The sequence below is a fragment of the Polypterus senegalus genome, chromosome 11, assembly GCF_016835505.1.
Source record: "Polypterus senegalus isolate Bchr_013 chromosome 11, ASM1683550v1, whole genome shotgun sequence".
Lineage (NCBI taxonomy): Eukaryota > Metazoa > Chordata > Cladistia > Polypteriformes > Polypteridae > Polypterus > Polypterus senegalus.
The window spans coordinates 19511188-19529327 of NC_053164.1; the positions used below are offsets into that span (position 1 = coordinate 19511188).

Consider the following 18140-nt stretch of genomic DNA (forward strand, 5'->3'; position numbering starts at 1 on the left):
AGACTTACTACTTGCGACTTGAGGTACGAAGCGACGCGATGTGAGCAGAGTTCTGGTGCTCTCATCGTCCCCTTGCTTTTGTGCGCGATGCGCTGGATGTTGTACATCAAATGTCAAGAAACGGGTTTATATTGTAACACCGACATATAAATGGTTTTATTTTTTTCACAAGTTCAATAAGAATGCCTGTGTCAATTCCCAGTGCATACCGGCAGCACTCTGGGTAACGCATGATGGCATATTTCTTTTTCTCTCTCCTCTCTGCTGCTCCCCCTCTTGGGTTTTTCTTTTATTTGTGACTCCTACAGACAGACTAACGCAAAGAATGTTCACTTCAGTCAGCTATACCACAAGTTCACATTCACAGAAATTTTGTTTTCTGCCTTTTATCTTCTGTTCTTCTATGGTTTGCAATAAAGACGTCATTCAGGAACATGGCCAAATTTATATGGTTACTAGCAAAATACCCGCGCATCGCAGCGGAGAAGTGTGTTAAAGAAGTTATGAAAAAGAAAAGGAAACATTTTAAAAATAATGTAACATTTGCTTTCTATTCATTTGTATAAGCACAGTCCTTCACCAGCAATTATTTAATGTTAGCTCAGACCCGGCACTTAAAAGTTTCTGTCGCACTTTTGCTGAGTTTGTGCCAAACACTAGTCTATCTCTGACCATCTCATCTTCGTTTGCATAAACACAGTCCTTCACCAGCAATTTTAACTCCGTTACAAAGTGATCCAAAGTCTCGTTTATACCCTGCGTCTTCTCATTAAACTTGTATCTCGCGAATATCGTATTCGTCGTAGGCATGACAAACGCCAGCGGCAGCGTGTCTATGAACTTAATTTAAACTTACGGTTTACACCGTGTGCTTTGTTTCCGCAGTAGCTGCACTTATGAATTTGCTGGTATGCGTCGCTCGCTTCATATTCTTTTGCTGCCTTCTCAATTGTGTAATGCGTTTTTTGTTCAGAGCACTTTGGAGCTCTTCCTTATTCTCTACGTACTGCGTTCACAGTCAGTTCACGTGAGCCGCTCGGAGTACATGCATCAAAGGTTCTCAGCTGTACTTGTGCTCTGTGATCTTGCGATATGCACGCCGTTATTTAATGTCAGCTAAGACCCGGCACTTAAAAGTTTCTCTCGCAGTTTCACTGAGTTTGTGCCAAACACCACCCTGACCATCTCATCTTCGTTTGCATAAGCACAGTCCTTCACCCGCGAATATTTAGCGGCAGAGTGTTTCTATTGGATTGCCGCTGACGGACGGCCTTATATGGGAAGGCACTCAATTATGTGGGAGGCGTGACGATGAGGGACGCAATTCCGCCTCACACGGCGACCAAGCTGCAGGCTATGGCCGTATATATGTACATAAGTAGGTTCCAGTTATGACCGTTACGTGTAGAATTTCGAAATGAAACCTCCTTAACTTTTGTAAGTAAGCTGTAAGGAATGAGCCTGCCAAATTACAGCCTTCTACCTACACGGGAAGTTGGAGAATTAGTGACATTGGAAACTTCAATATGGCGGCCAACAGTGGCATCATACCACTGAAATAAGTACGTACATCGGTTTTGGTTAGCACGAGGAAGCCACCTACCAAATTTCGTGAAGATGGGGCCATAAAAAAGAAAGTTCAACATGGTGAACGTTGTCAACCGTTATGACCGTTACGTGTAGAATTTCTAAATGAAACCTCCTTAACTTTTGTAAGCAAGCTGTAAGGAATGAGCCTGCCAAATTTCAGCCTTCTACCTACACGGGAAGGTGGAGAATTAGTGATGAGTCAGTCAGTCAGTGAGGGTTTTGCCTTTTTTTAGTATACACTCATCTAAAGGATTATTAGGACCACCATACTAATATGGTGTTTGACCCCCTTTCGCCTTCAGAACTGCCTTAATTCTACGTGGCATTGATTCAACAAGGTGCAGAAAGCATTCTTTAGAAATGTTGGCCCATATTGATAGGATAGCATCTTGCAGTTGATGGAGATTTGTGGGATGCACATCCAGGGTACGAAGCTCCCGTTCCACCACATCCCAAAGATGCTGTATTGGGTTGAGATCTGGTGACTGTGGGGGCCATTTTAGTACAGTGAACTCATTGTCATGTTCAAGAAACCAATTTGGAATGATTCCAGCTTTGTGACATGGTGCATTATCCTGCTGGAAGTAGCCATCAGAGGATGGTCATGAAGGGATGGACATGGTCAGAAGCAATGCTCAGGTAGCCCGTGGCATTTAAACAATGCCCAATTGGCACTAAGGGGCCTAAAGTGTGCCAAGAAAACATCCCCCACACCATTACACCACCACCACCAGCCTGCACAGTGGTAACAAGGCATGATGGATCCATGTTCTCATTCTGTTTACGCCAAATTCTGACTCTACCATTTGAATGTCTCAACAGAAATCGAGACTCATCAGACCAGGCAACATTTTTCCAGTCTTCAACTGTCCAATTTTGGTGAGCTCGTGCAAATTGTAGCCTCTTTTTCCTATTTGTAGTGGAGATGAGTGGTACCCGGTGGGGTCTTCTGCTGTTGTAGCCCATCCGCCTCAAGGTTGTGCGTGTTGTGGCTTCACAAATGCTTTGCTGCATACCTCGGTTGTAACGAGTGGTTATTTCAGTCAAAGTTGCTCTTCTATCAGCTTGAATCAGTCGGCCCATTCATTCTCCTCTGACCTCTAGCATCAACAAGGCATTTTCGCCCCCACAGGACTGCCGCATACTGGATGTTTTTCCCTTTTCACTCCATTCTTTGTAAACCCTAGAAATGGTTGTGCGTGAAAATCCCAGTAACTGAGCAGATTGTGAAATACTCAGACCGGCCCGTATGGCACCAACAACCATGCCACACTCAGAATTGCTTAAATCACCTTTCTTTCCCATTCTGACATTCAGTTTGGAGTTCAGGAGATTGTCTTGACCAGGACCACACCCCTAAATGCATTGAAGCAACTGTCATGTGATTGGTTCATTAGATAATTGCATTAATGAGAAATTGAACAGTTCTTCCTAATAATCCTTTAGGCGAGTGTAGATTAGGTCCTGAATATTCCAAAAAGGTGTTTTTTTAAGTCAAATTTGGTTACTTAAGTGGCTAAAAGCATGTGTACTAGCACACTGTTTCAGTTGATTTGAGATTTATCAAGGAGCTTGATGTGGCACATGGCAGATGTCCGGTTTTAGAAATCTGATTTTTTTTTGTGTGTGTATGCCGTTTTTGCCTTGCCTAGTGTGAGCTAAATTTTAGTATGACATGTAAGTGAGATTTTATACCGTATATGAACCCCTGGCCTGGTTTGCTCCATGGGTTACCCTTTTCGCCGTGTTTGTGTCACCAACCTTTCTTGTGTTTTGTGGAGCCTGGCACTCACAACAGGTGAACTGGCCTGGGCGTGGGTGTGAGTGGGCTTTGATGTCTCACCAAGAGGTGGCACCTTTTTTGTACCCAAAACAATCAGGAGAAGCTCCTGCATTGAAGCTCATTGGTTGGAAAATGAAGTCACTGCCAAACAAAACAGCAGGTTTGGGGTCACAACAGCCCCCTACAATGACCCAATGTCTGTAGTCGCACGGCAAGCTTCTTTGTATTCTTTGGTTGCTGCCTCACTCATTTTGTTTTTCATTGTTTTGTGAGCCACAGCACACAAGCTTCTTTAACAATAATAAGGACAGCAGCCCACCCATAGCTCATCACTGCACAAGACACCCGGCCCAAACAACATAAAGGTTCACTTCCAGACATGGAAGCCCTCCAAGGAAGGTGAGACAAGGAGGGAAAATCCCAACAGGAAGACACAGGCTTCAGCCAAAAAAACAAAAACGGCTGAGGAGCCAGCGGCGGCCATGTGAGGTATCGGCTTGCATCACTCAGCCAGCGCTGCTCGTCAAAGCCGCTCTCCAGCTCATTTCCTCACAGGAAGGAAGTTTTTAAAAGCTTGAGTGCTCCTCGTAGGCTGAATTGGGCCAAAAACAAAAAAAATCCACACAGTCAGGGGAATGGGGGTGGGACGGCTGGAACGCCAATGGCACAGTGGAGTCACAAGGGGAGGAATGGCTACCACCGGGGTGATGACGTTATCGAGACACTCAGTGAAAAGAGAGAACTGCCTGCACTGGGCAGACGGTGGGAGCCAACACAAGGGCATCACAGGCCACATGCATTCCTACCGTGCCAATACAGAGTTACCAATCAACATAAAAAAAAAAAAAACAACAACCTGTGGGAAAACACAGAAGGAAGGATGTTCAGTGGTCCCCACCGGCAGGATTTGAACCCACGTTCTCAGGGCTGTGAGGCAACTGTGTAACTCTACAAATGAAACCGACTTTGAAAAACTGAACTTCTAAAAGATGCCACAACTGAAAGGACCAAAATGCCTATTACAATACGAGGTGTGGCAGAAAAGTAATGAGACTGATTTTTTATTTACCAAAGTTTTTATTTTTTTCAAACATCAATGTTATCCCCTTCAAAGTAGTTCCCTTGGGCAGCTACACACAGATGGAGACGTTGTTCCCACTTTTGGTAGCAGCGCTGGAAGTCTTCAACCGGTGTGGTCTTCAGCATGTCCGTTACACTCTTTTGGATGTTTTCTAAAGTCCCGAAATGACGTCCTTTGAGGACATTTTTCAGTTTAGGAAAAAGGAAAAAGTCACACGGACTGAGGTCAGGTGAATAAGGGGGCTGGGGAACCACAGGAATGCCTTTTGAGGTCAAAAATTCTGTTATGGAGAGGGCAGTTTTTCGGCACCATTTTGGCACAGACCTTTCGCATGTGCAAATGTTCAGTCAAAATTTGATGAACGGTAAATCTGTTCAAATTTAATTGTTCACTCAACATTCTTAATGTTAAACGACGGTCTGATCTCACAAGAGTGTTCACACGTTCGATGTTTTCATTGGTTTGAAGTTGAAGTCCTCCCTGAATGGTGTTCATCTTCATCGTGTTTTCTGTCTTCCAAAAATGATTTGTGCCAGCGAAAAACTTGAGCTCGGGATAAAGAATGTTCCCCATAGGCCTGTTTTAACTTTTCAAACGTCACACTTACCGTTTAATGGCACAACGTTGCTCCAAATTCCGCTGTTCCATTTTGCGTGACGCACAACCAAAAACACAACTTCGCTAATAACAGTCACAAAAATCACGTAGTTAACAGAAGGAGTTGAAACTCGCACTGAGCTATGGGAGGGTACTGATACACGAGCTCTATCAAGGACAACAGCGCAGCGTTGCCAGATCGCTTGCAGTGTTGCCAGTCTCATTACTTTTCTGCCACACCTCGTATGAAAAGTGAAATATGGCCATGGCAAAAGTCACCAGGCCCATGGAATCAGTCTGATGTGCCTTCTAAAAAAGATGACATTCCAAATGAGCCCCCCCATGACGTCACCCACCTGAAAAATCTCATGAAGAGCAAAAGCCAACCCTAAACCTGCTGCCAGCCCACCTCAAAGACTAACTCACACACCTATTGGCACACGGCCATGCCCTGGCACATAGAAAAGAGGAGAGAGGACCCCCATAAGGGTCCTGCATGGGGGCCTATTTAGAGAAGGGACATTTGTGATTAGGACCTCAATGAGCGATTCCGATTGTTAAGAAATGTCTGCCTGGAGGCAGTAAAGGAACAAAATTACCATCACAGCTTTAACGGTATGTGTGTGGAGCTTTAGTGAGTAAGCATTTGCTTTTTTGTTTGCCTTATTAACAGCAATTAAAAATAACAAAGAAACAGCAGGCTCCATGATAGTAGCGGCCATTTTAATAAGGGCACCACACCAGACCTCCCGAGTTCTGCTTTCAGACCCCACGGCCCATTGTCGCCTGTATGGAATTTGTAGTTGTCCCCCATTGACCCGATTAAATGAATTGGCTTCATGTCGGTAAGTGGGCTGGTAGACCACCCTGAGTTGAACCCGATGGTGCTTGGAAAGATGACAGCAGCCTCCCGTCAACTGACTAGAATGGAACTGGATGTCAAAACTGTAGCCACACCAGTCAGTCCATGAAGAACGAGCCAATGAGCCCAGCATGCTGAATTGTTAAAAAAACAGAAGATCAAAAGATGGGTTCCTTCATTTTTCATACCTTAAACAAAGAAACTGCAGAGTAGCAGGGAGTGTGGCATAGCGGTGAAGGCTTTGGACATCTTGGCTTGAAGCTGTCGGTTCAGAGCCCACTACTGACACTGGGTGAGCCTCAGCAAGTCACTTCACCTGTCTGTGCGCCAGTTGAGAAGACAAAAGAAATGCTGTAAGTCGCCTTGGATGAAGGCATCAGCCCCATAAACAGAAATAATGACATGTTTAGATCAAACGAATGAATAATAAACTGTTTAGAATGAAAGTGAGCAGCTTGGGGGGCCGGGAGCAGGGGCACAGGCACCAGAACACAGCGTTCAAGTCCTTTAGTACCATTATTTATTAATAAACAAGTCATGATTAAAACGAGCAGACGCTGGAGGGCCCCACAATACGTTTTCAAACCCTTTAGTCTCATTAATTAAATTAACAAACAGCTAAAATAAAAGTGGGCAGCACGGTGGCGCAGTGGGTAGTGCTGCTGCCTCGCAGTTAGGAGACCCTGGGTTCGCTTCCCATGTCCTCCCTGCGTGGAGTTTGCATGTTCTCCCCGTGTCTACGTGGGTTTCCTCCCACAATCCAAAGACATGCAGGTTAGGTGGATTGGCGATTCTACATTGGCCCTAGTGTGTGCTTGGTGTGTGGGTGTGTTTGTGTGTGTCCTGCGGTGTGTTGGCACCCTGCCTTGTGCCCGTGACCCTGTGTTCGGATTCAGCGGGTTGGAAAATGGATGGATGGATAGAATGAAAGTGAGCAGCCGCCGGGACAACCAGAATACGACTTTCTCAAACCCTTTAACACCAATCAGGGTCGTGAGGGGCTGGAGCCTCTCCTGGCAGCATTAGGTGTAAGGAGGAAAACAACGCACAAGGCCCACGGTTCACCGACAAAACCGCGCCGGACAAATGAGCGTCGACAAACCCGCTAACTGGTTTTCGACAAATGCGCCAGAGAGGCCAAGAGAGTGGGACGTGTACGTGCGCATTATGTACACATTATGTGCTAGGTTATAACTGTTATAACTGCTGATGGCATGCCGCGAACAAATAACTCAGTCGAGGGTCGGCATAACGCGTCATATACAAAGCGGAATTACCAGCAGTCAGGCAGCCAGCAAGTCTAAATACGCTCAACTATCAAGACGTCTTGCTGCAATTCTTCCTATATATGCAGGGCGTGATCTTTAGGACTATCTGCGTACCGTGCTGATGGCATGCCGCGTCTCATAATATTGACTTCTAAAATAAACGTTATTATATATGCTTTAAAGTAGCCTAGTAATTCATATTTAATGAAACTTTCGCCATTTTGTCGCCGCGTTTTAATCAGCACTATTTTGTCTGCACGCAAATGTCTATCACGCAAATGTCGGGTCACAAAGGCCCACACATACACATACCATTAATCACCCACTGCCTTATTACACCCGTCCCATCTCTCTGGGGAACATATCATCTTTGAGGACACAAGGTAACGTTAAATCATCAAACTGAAAGCCCTCCTTACTGATGCACAATTTCACTTTCAAGGTGCCGTCAGTACTCCCGACTTGCCGTATGTTTTCCCCTAAAAAGACCAATGAGAATTACCTTATGAAACTCTGAATTTATGAAAGCATATCGTGCATGAAATTGGATTTTCTGCTTCTTCATGGCTAGATAGATATATAGATAGATAGATAGATAGATAGATAGGTGAAAGGCACTATATGATAGATAGATAGATAGATAGATAGATAGATAGATAGATAGATAGATAGATAGATAGATAGATAGATAGATAGATAGATAGATATGAAAGGCACTATATGATAGATAGATAGATAGATAGATAGATATGAAAGGCACTATATGATAGATAGATAGATAGATATGTGAAAGGCACTATATGATAGATAGATAGATAGGTGAAAGGCACTATATGATAGATAGATAGATAGATAAGGCACTATATGATAGATACAGTAATCCCTCGCTATATGGCGCTTCGACTTTCGCGGCTTCACTCTATCGCGGATTTTAAATGTAAGCACATCTAAAAATATATCACGGATTTTTGCTGGTTCGCTTTCTCGGACAATGGGTCTTTTAATTTAGGTTACATGCTTCCTCAGTTTGATTGCCCAGTTGATTTCATACAAGGGACGCTATTGGCGGATGGCTTAGAAGCTACCCAATCAGAGCATGTATTACATATTAACTAAAACTCCTCAATGCTATAAGATATGCTTCCCGCGCGGTGCTTGTTTTGTTTGCTTCTCTCTATCTCTCTCTGCCTGACGGAGGGGGTGTGAGCAGAGGGGGCTGTTTACACAGTGGCTGTTTGCCTAGAACAGGGGTCTGCAACCTTTAAGACATAAAGAGCCACTTGGACCCGTTTTCGAAAAGAAAAAAAAACTTGGAGCCGCAAAACCATTATGCAACGCGTACATGCATCTATTATTTAATCGAGCGTTTATTTACGTTTAAACTTCTACTTTTATTCATATTTAAAATGCGAAAAAACTTGGCGAAATCACAATAAACAACCACGCACCAACTCTGCAACTTGTTTACAAGTTAGTATGGCAAGTTACATATCAAAATGCTCGGCTGCTCATTGGCTGTAAGTTTTGAGTGTCAGTCACAGTGTCCAATCAAACTAGTAGATTCTACCAAAGTTCAGAGTTATACGTCACTCTCAAAGCTTTCTGTGACACTGGTTGGCTATACGAGGTGCCAGTCAACGCCAGACCCGTCGTAATTGGCCAACTTAGGTGTCTTTCGGAAGCTAACACTTCCGTGTTTCATGCGGTAGCATGGTTATTGCCGACAGAAACAAATTACGTCTAATATGAGCAATATAAGTGAAAAAAAATTACGTAGGTGGTCTCAAGCTATGAAACGTTTTCTGGAGTTTTTGTCCCTTTAAGAATATATCGTGTGTTTTGGACCTAAATCGTTTTACTGGATTATATTCGCTGGAGCCTTACGGACACAATGGGATCAATACTGCTCGGAAATATTGATGTTTGACTTGCAGGGGGTCTTCAAAGGTAGGCACAGTCAACTCTTAAAAGTATGTACTTCTCTGTAAAAAAGGCTTTAGTGTCAGTGCTGTGGTTGTTGTGTGTCAAAATGGTTTATATCATCGGAAAGACGAGACTTTGAAGTTTCATTTGATGGGTAGTGTGTCGAGATGCATGGCAGATGGGCATGCACACATTACTGTAACGTTTTTAAAACGCTGTTATGTCCCGGGACCGGTACACGTGCGCGTTAAGAGAAAAGAAAAGAGGGAAAAAAAAGTGTGACTTACCTCCTGAGAGCGAATCACGCGCCTTCCTTCAGCCCGGTCCTCCTCTTTATGGCAGGCTCGGCAGCGCAGCGGCAGTCTGGCGGCGCGATGACGCCTGCACCGGTCTGGCGGCCTCTGTGATAGGCTGCCAGCCAGCGGCAGCACACACGTCATCCTCCGGTGAAAAAGAGCCGCATGTGGCTCTGGAGCCGTGGGTTGCCGACCCCCGGCCTAGAAGATAGGACGCTCCTCTACAAAATGCCGCTTTATCGCGGTGCTTCTGTATACTTAAAAGTATGTATTGATTTTTTGATTGTTTGCTTTTCTTAGCGAGCGCTCTCTCTGACATTATCTGCTCTTCACGATGCTCCTTTAAAGATAAGATATGTTTGCATTCTTTTAATTGTGAGAAAGAACTGCCATCTCTGTCTTGTAATGAAGCACAGTTTAAACGTTTGACTAAAGGGTGTTATTTCATGTCTAGAGGGCTCTAATAATGTTAACAGTGTGGGAGAGTTTATAAAGGCTTAAAATATATAAAAATAACCATACAAACATATGGTTTCTACTTCGCGGAAATTCATTTATCGCGGCAGAGTCTGGAACGGATTAACCGTGATAAACGAGGGTTGACTGTAGATAGATAGATAGGAAAGGCACTATATGATAGATAGATAGAGATAGATAGACAGATAGACAGATAGATAGATAGATAGATACGAAAGGCACTATATGATAGATAGATATGAAAGGCACTATATGATAGATAGATAGATAGATAGATACGAAAGGCACTATATGATAGATAGATATGAAAGGCACTATATGATAGATAGATAGAGATAGATAGATAGATAGGAAAGGCACTATATGATAGATAGATAGATAGATTAGGACATCTTAAAATGTTTGGTGCATCAAGAGCAGACATCCACCTGCCTTTCTCCCGAATCCTCTTATGCCTTCCTGACAAAGTTGCTGTCCCTCAGATTGGAAGCAGAAAACACTGAGAGGGCTGACATACACGATCAAGGCTCAAAAACGAGGCCGTAGGGTCCATGCCATGAAGACACAATAACCAAGTGCGAAAGCCAAGATGAATTCCTAAATCGAAGTTGAACATAAAGTGGTCAGAGAATTTTTTATCATCACACACAAACACATTCGCACTTGTATTATCTGCCAGCTCAGAAAAACCACAAGTCCCACCTGCCATCCTTTATACCTTTGATTCCAAATGTCAAGTGATGTGCCACCCCAAGCGCTATTTTATATCACTACCCAAGAAAGCCAAAGTAATACATTGGGAAAGCTGCTACATGTTTTTAAGAACCCAAAATGACAAAATACAAAAAAAGTAATTGGAGAAACTGATTCAGGGTCTCAAAAAAATGGCAGTGTGGCATTTTCTAATGCTGAGAAACCTGTCAATGTTTTTATCACACTCCGTATCGATTATTGTAATTCCCTACTGGCAGGTGCCCCTTCTAATCTTCTATCACAGCTGCAGCTTATTCAAAACTCTGCTCCAACAGTCCTTCCTCGAACCAGCAGCAGTGAGCACATCACACCCATCCTGCTCCGTCTTCACTGGCTCCCCATGTCTTACAGAATCGAATATAAAATCTTACTAATAACCTACAAAGCCTTAAACGACCTCGCGCCAAACTACATCAGTGACTTCTCCATCACTATGTGCCTGTCCGCACACCAAGGTCTTCTGATTCTGATAATCTTGTTGTGCCCCACACTAATCTACACTCCATGGGTGACAGCAGGGCCTTCAGCTGTATAGCGCCCAGACTCTGGAATGACCTACCGAAATTAATGAAATCAGCTGACTCCATGAATTCTTTTAAAAAACAACTCAAAACTCATCTGCTCAGGAAGGCTTTTAGCTCTACTTGATGTTATTACCTTTCTCTCAGTTTACGTCTCTGTCAAGATGCTCATGTAACCTGTATGTGTGTGCTGGACCATCAATTCTGTTGTCTGTTAGGCTTTTTTTTCTCTGAATTTACTGTCTTAATCTTCTTTATTAGATTAATTTTAACTTTATTAACTTTATTAGATTATTTGGTTTGTACAATGCTACAAAGCCCTGACAATCTTTCTTATATTCTGTAAGTGCATTGAGCATAGGAAAGGTGCTATATAAATAAAATGTATTATTATAATTATTATTATAGAGGTTAAGGATTTAGACTTTAGTCTGTAGGTTCAGATCGTGTTACTGGCGCTTTGTGACCTTGAGCAAGTCACTTCACCTGCCTAGAAGGCTGGAAAAATAAAAGAAATGTCACCAATTGCATTTCAATTGTTGTAAGTAAGTCATCTGGGATAAAGGCGGCAGTCAGATAAGAAAATGTCAACAAAAGCCCACAAGGATTTAGACATTAGAAAATAACTTGGAGAAAAACAGACAAAAAATAATAAATAGAAAAACAAATCATAAGAAACATCCAGCGGCAGCTCCTGTTTCTATATTTTGGGTGCTGCTGCCCGATTCTGCTGATACTGTGAATAACAAACAGAGCAGAAGGCTCATTCAGTGCATTTATAGGTTTGACCTGAAAATGTGCACTTATGGTGGCTTTTGGGATGTCCTTAAAGAGTAAAAGGCGCTATATACCGTATCTTCAATTTTTTACAACTATGATTAAAACATAAAAAGAGGATTGTTTGATCATTTGCTGCAGACGCCAACTGGTTTGCTCCTTATCACAAAGGTATCGTTTTCTGGACAACATATGGCCCACAAATGGACTAAAAAACGGAGGGTTTGGGGGTCTAGAGGGTCAAAAATAGGGTGGAACCCCAAAAAGCTTGATATCTTGCATAACTAGACATCAAGAGGAGTCAAATGGTTTCTCTCTTTTCTTGCACCAGTGAGTCAGGAGACACTGGAAAAAAACAAAAAGGCGGCTCCCATCAGCCACTCTGGCCCTTTTAACTCTTTGAGGGCTGAATATTTTTTGCAGGCAACTCCATTTTCTGAAAAGCACACAAAGCAAAGGTTTTGCTTGTAAATCAACATAAAACGTCTGTTGCTGTGGCTGCTGTCGGCTCCTGTACTGCGTCTCTGGTGGTTGTGTAGGGAAAGCGTGGCGGGCCGGCTGCCTGGCCTGTCTTCGTGTGGCGGTCCATGCGGGCGAACGTTGCCGTTGACGCATCGGCTACACAAGCGTGTTCAGCACCACGATCGGCTGGGGACCAATCAGCTGAAGCCAGTACCTCACTTTCGTTTTCAGTCTCCATCTTCAGATCACTTGCATCAAAACTGGAGTCGGTGTCCAATTTGGCGATAATACGCAAAATGTCGTCCACAGACTATTTTGCTTTGTGCGTTCTCTTTGGTTTCTCGTTAGAAGTCGCTGCCATTTTAGAGGGTGTTTGCTCTTCACTACTTATTGCTTGCACAAGGAATCGAAGTCAAATCGACAAAGCTAACTTTCCTTCTAGCAAAGTGAGTGTTGAACTAAAACATAATGGCGAGTTTTGTCATCGTTTCCGGCAGATTACCATCCTCTGACCCTGTATTTCGACAAATGTCAACATCAGCCCTGAAAGAGGTAAGCAAGGTCAAGCTGGTTATCTACCCAGATACCAAATAAGAGAGCTGACAACACAGGCACACATTAGAAACGTCAGAAAAGTTGTGACAAGAACAGGCCGTTCAGCTCAACTTGTCCATCCTATTCTCCATGATTGCCCAAAATAACACCAAGTCGAGACCAGAAGGTCCCTAAAGTCCTACTCTCCACCTCACGACTTGGTAGAACTTGACACGTCTATACACACAGTACACCAGATATAAAACACCTGCAAAATAAAGTACCCAAGGTTGACCCTGCGCCCACGATGGTGTACATTTACACACTAGACTGAGCACTCCTGAGCCATATGGAGGAGCACCGACATGCAGACCAGCATGTACTCTTATCCGGTGCCGGAATCTCATGGGGCCTCATTTGTTTGACATTACACATTTATGTGGTGTAATGATACATGAACAACACACTGCATCTCTGGGGGTTACAAGTACACTATAAAATATGCACACTGTCCACAAGCCAAATCTGAATCTGAACATGCGGAAACACCAGCGACCCGTTACACACACTCAGATACATGAAATACGCCACAGGGCATAAATCAAGAGTTTACAAGGTATTGTGTCCACACCAAAGCTTAAATCCACATTATCTTCCCATAATGTACATTCATAAAATAAAATATTGATGGTAAAGATCATGTGTGACTAGTAATACACGTCTGTCCTGGCACCGGAGACTGCGGGTTTCACTTTCACCATACATGAGACAATAAATTTAAATGAGGGCACGAAGATGACTGAAGTAGATAAAAGAATAATAAATCAGTCTCTTTCATCCCAAAGTCTTCAACTGCCTCAGACCGGGTCTAATTTTCAGAAGTGGAATTTGTTGACATCAAACCAACAATGCTAAAGCTGGAGCCACTTCTAAATTAGCGGCACAAAAAACACAGCAGCAATAAGTAAGGCCTCGTGTAGTAAATCAGCTGTTCAGCTCTAGTCAACTGTGCAGATACGTGACATTATACACACACACACACACACAGAGCATCTATCGTAATCAAAGTAAGGTCAGTGCCATGCATTCCCATGTACTCCCCATGCCTGCTCATGCACGGTGGGCTTCTGGCTTGTGCCCAATGTTGCCAACAAAAGTTCTGGACATAGCAAAGCAGAACAGGATTAAGCGAAACCAAAAATCAAAAGACGGATACGACGCCAACACAAATAAAAATTATACAACACACACACACACACTACACTGTAGCACACTCTAAATTATTAAACTCATACAATATACACTTAATAAACACATTAATATACATTACCATATAAATACACATACACAATATGTGTGTGTGCGTATATACAGGCATAATATAAAATACTATGGATACAAAAGATATGAAAGGCACTATATAATAGATAGATATGAAAGGCACTATATAATAGATAGATAGATATGAAAGGCACTATATAATAGATAGATAGACAGATATGAAAGGCACTATATGATAGATAGATATATATGAAAGGCACTATATAATAGATAGATAGATACAAAAGGCACTATATGATAGATAGATAGATAGATATGAAAGGCACTATATAATAGATAGATAGATACAAAAGGCACTATATGATAGATAGATAGATAGATAGATAGATAGATAGATAGATAGATAGATAGATAGATAGATAGATAGATAGATAGAAAAGGCACTATATGATAGATAGATAGATATGAAAGGCACTATATGATAGATAGATATTCTCCCTCTCTCTGATATATATATACTGTATATAGCACACTAAGTCAGGTTTCATGAAGTGATTTACCAACAAGACATAAGAGTTGGTGGAGGACGTCTGGCATGTTAAGGAGCCCCCAAGACCAGTCACCATGAAGGGGGAGGAACTGGACTGGGGTGGGGGTCTATACAAACAGCAAACCGGAGCAGTCTGACAACACAATGGCGCTGTATAAAGAAGGGCCAGAGCAGACTGCACATCCCAAGGAATCCTCAAGTCACTTGATGTGTGCAGCAAGCTGCTGAGAATATTTGACCAGTCCTTTGTAGGCAGTGTGCTGTCATTATATGCAGTGGTATCCTGGGGAAGTAACTTGAGGTGATGAGATGTAAAATGCTTGAACAAATGTATCAGACAAGCGAGGTCTAACACAGGACTGACCCCGGACACGCTGAAGGCTGCTGTGGAACAGTGACTGGTGACACTTTCTTGGAGTTCTGTAGGCCACGGGCTCACACCTTCATGGTGTGAACAAGAAGCTCCTCCAGGGATTTCTATCTGTCTGCTGCCATTACACAATTCAAAGCCTCTTCTCAGCATCCCTTTCTTCACTCCAGCCAGATGTCACATGAAAACAGTACAAAGTTTAATTTACTACAGTTATTTTTTAGCGTAATATGTAATGTATTATGTTTTAAATCTATTATTTTATTTATCTATCTATTTTACGTTTTTATTTTTTTGCTCCAGTATGCATTTGAATTTGGGGATTACTAAAGTGTATATAATTTAATCTTAATATATCATACTGTATGTATGGAATGTACTGTATATGACAAATATATGACACATCGATACATATGTAGTACCCTCCATAATGTTTCAGACAAAGACACATTTTCCTTGATTTACCCCTCTGCTCACGTATATATAAATTGTATAAAAAGTGTTACCATTTCTGCACAATGTGACCAAAATGTATGCAAATACCCTTAAATGACCATCTGCAATATGCACTTTAATCTTGATGTCTGAATTGTTTGATTTGTAATTTTAAATTGTGGAGCTGAGGGGGCGAATCAAGGAAGAATGTACCTGTGTCCTAAACATTACGGAGGGCAAGTGTATATATATATATATATATATTATATATCACATATACTAACCTCACGACCATTCTTCGAGATGCGAGCGACACTGGTGCACCAGGAGAACATACAAGTCTCTCATAGGTAATGGCCTTAAGCTCAGGGGCTGCCGCCACACTTTCCACAGTCATTGTCACTTCCGCTCAGAGAGACATCGAAACATAAGACACAATCGGATAAACTGACATGCACAAGTATATTATGGGAGTGAAAACTAGTGTACTGTACGCGGAGTTAACCTATCCCGACAAAACCAGAACTTGCAAACTGTGCACCAACAGTGCATGGGGCTGGCGTTGAACCCGGGTCCTGTGAGCCATAACGTAGTTACAGTAAACAAGGTGCTGGCCTACATACACAAATACGTTTCATACAAAAGAAAACAGCAGGCATGTAAAAATCACACCTCACTTTATTGCTTCTGCATTACATCTACAACCGTACAATAAAATAAAGAGTGTGCAAAAAGCGGACCGCTGGCGTATCATTTTAGAAACACAGGAGGCGCGCATCTGCACATTTTATATATTTTACTGCACATTATATCAGTCAATCCGTTTTTAACCTTGTTACTCAACTCAGGAGTTTATGCCACAACGGGCATCAGCGGGCGCAAGGCGGGAGCCATCCCTCGAACGGGCTCTAATCCATTTCTCGGCACCCTCGTGAACACGCTCGGGATTGGCAACTTCCAATCACTTCCACTTAAAATTAGAAACCCAAAGCATGTCCACTACAGCTTATTGTTATTATTACTATATATACACACATATACGGGTCTCTACGTATTACTGTAATTGTAAAATGCGAATATGTTTGACAGACTTATGTACTAATAAAACCTCATCGAGCACGATAACCAATCATTTACATAACACAAACCGCTTTATTCCATGAACCCATTACCCTCAAATAAAGGACACCGGGAGCCCCACATTCAGGTACCCTAAACTAGCGTCTGTACCACTCGTCCCTTCGCCGGTAAAATCAGAGACGGATCAAGTAAGTCAGCTGCTGTGCCGATCAGAGTAAGGCGGCGGCGGTGGAGAAGCGGCGTGCCCGATCCCCCATTCCAGTGGGATTACTCGGAGGAGAAGGAGGAGCAGCTGCTCGCTGAACTTGAGCAGCCCCGAGGATTGCAGGCATTGTCCAATTGGCACCCACGCTGAGGCTGCTGTTTCTGAAGCTCAACTCGTAGGACTGGCGAGGTTTGATTTGTGAGAGTTTTTCAAGGCAACCAGATGTACTACACTACTTAAGCTCTGTAGGGATGGGCGTTCCTTGTATTTGATGATCGGTCAGCTAAATCTCCCGGGGGTGTGCACACTCGGGCTACCCGGCGGACAGCCATCCCGCTGACCTATATACCAGATGCGCACACCCCGAAGCCACCCGGAGCGACGCGGCGAGTAGCACCGATTAAGCCTCCGAAGCAGCACTGGGCCCCGCACCTGCCCTCCCTTCTTTTCTTCATCTTCTGCCCTTTCCCGAGTAGGAATGCGATCTCTTTCGCGTCGTAACGTGTAAAACAAATAAAGACGCCAGATTTGCGCTTGAAATGACCAGCTGTTCAAACCACAGATCCACAAGCAAAGCTGTAGGAAGAGTGTAGCACACGAGACATCCTCTTTCCTCAGCTTCGCAACCTACACTTCACTGAGCCCACAAACTAGACAATCGCGGGGGCACTCGCCTCTGAATGCGACCCGCCCTCCCTCTTAATTGAAACCAGAGATTCCCCGATCGAAAAACATCAGAAACCCAGACCGGCTCACAGGCGCGACGCCGCTCCACTCACCGATCGCGGCTCAGGTTGAGTTGACTAGGCGCAGTCCTGCTTCCTCGGTGCGCGTGTAATCCAAACAGAGCAAAAATCCAGTATGCAGCAGATAAAAAACGCAGCTCTGAAGAAAAAAATTAAGAAACAAAAAAAGGCAGTCACAAATTCTCTCCACTTATATAATCCGTAAACTATAGAAAAATCCTCTTTATAATACTGCATATAAAAAAACCGCAGCCCGCGGAGTCACTCGGCAGCATTGACACTCCCCGCACTCCTGCGCTTTTGTTATTGTCGGCCTGCTCTTCGCCTCTGGATTTTGTTACAACGCCGACACCGCCCCTCCGGACCCGCCCAGTCGCTTCGCTGATTGGATCAGACTTTCTCTATATGCAAATATTGTGAGTTCATGGTAATGAGGATACGAGCGAACGAGGAGTTAAGGAAATGAGAGGTCGTCACAACTACTTCTAAGAAAATCCAGAAAGCAGGTCCACTTACTAAAATAATCTTATGGTGTTGTCGTGGAATAAA

General features: G+C 43.3%; 1 protein-coding gene across 1 annotated transcript in view; it reads right to left on the minus strand.

The window, feature by feature from the left end:
• Positions 1-17880, minus strand: part of numbl (NUMB like endocytic adaptor protein) — a 185156-nt gene extending 167276 nt beyond the window's left edge. Inside the window, exon 1 of the mRNA XM_039768123.1 lies at positions 17625-17880. The gene's annotated coding sequence lies outside the window, so the exon portion shown is untranslated. The remainder of the gene's footprint in view (positions 1-17624) is intronic.
• Between the last annotated feature and the right edge of the window lie 260 nt (positions 17881-18140).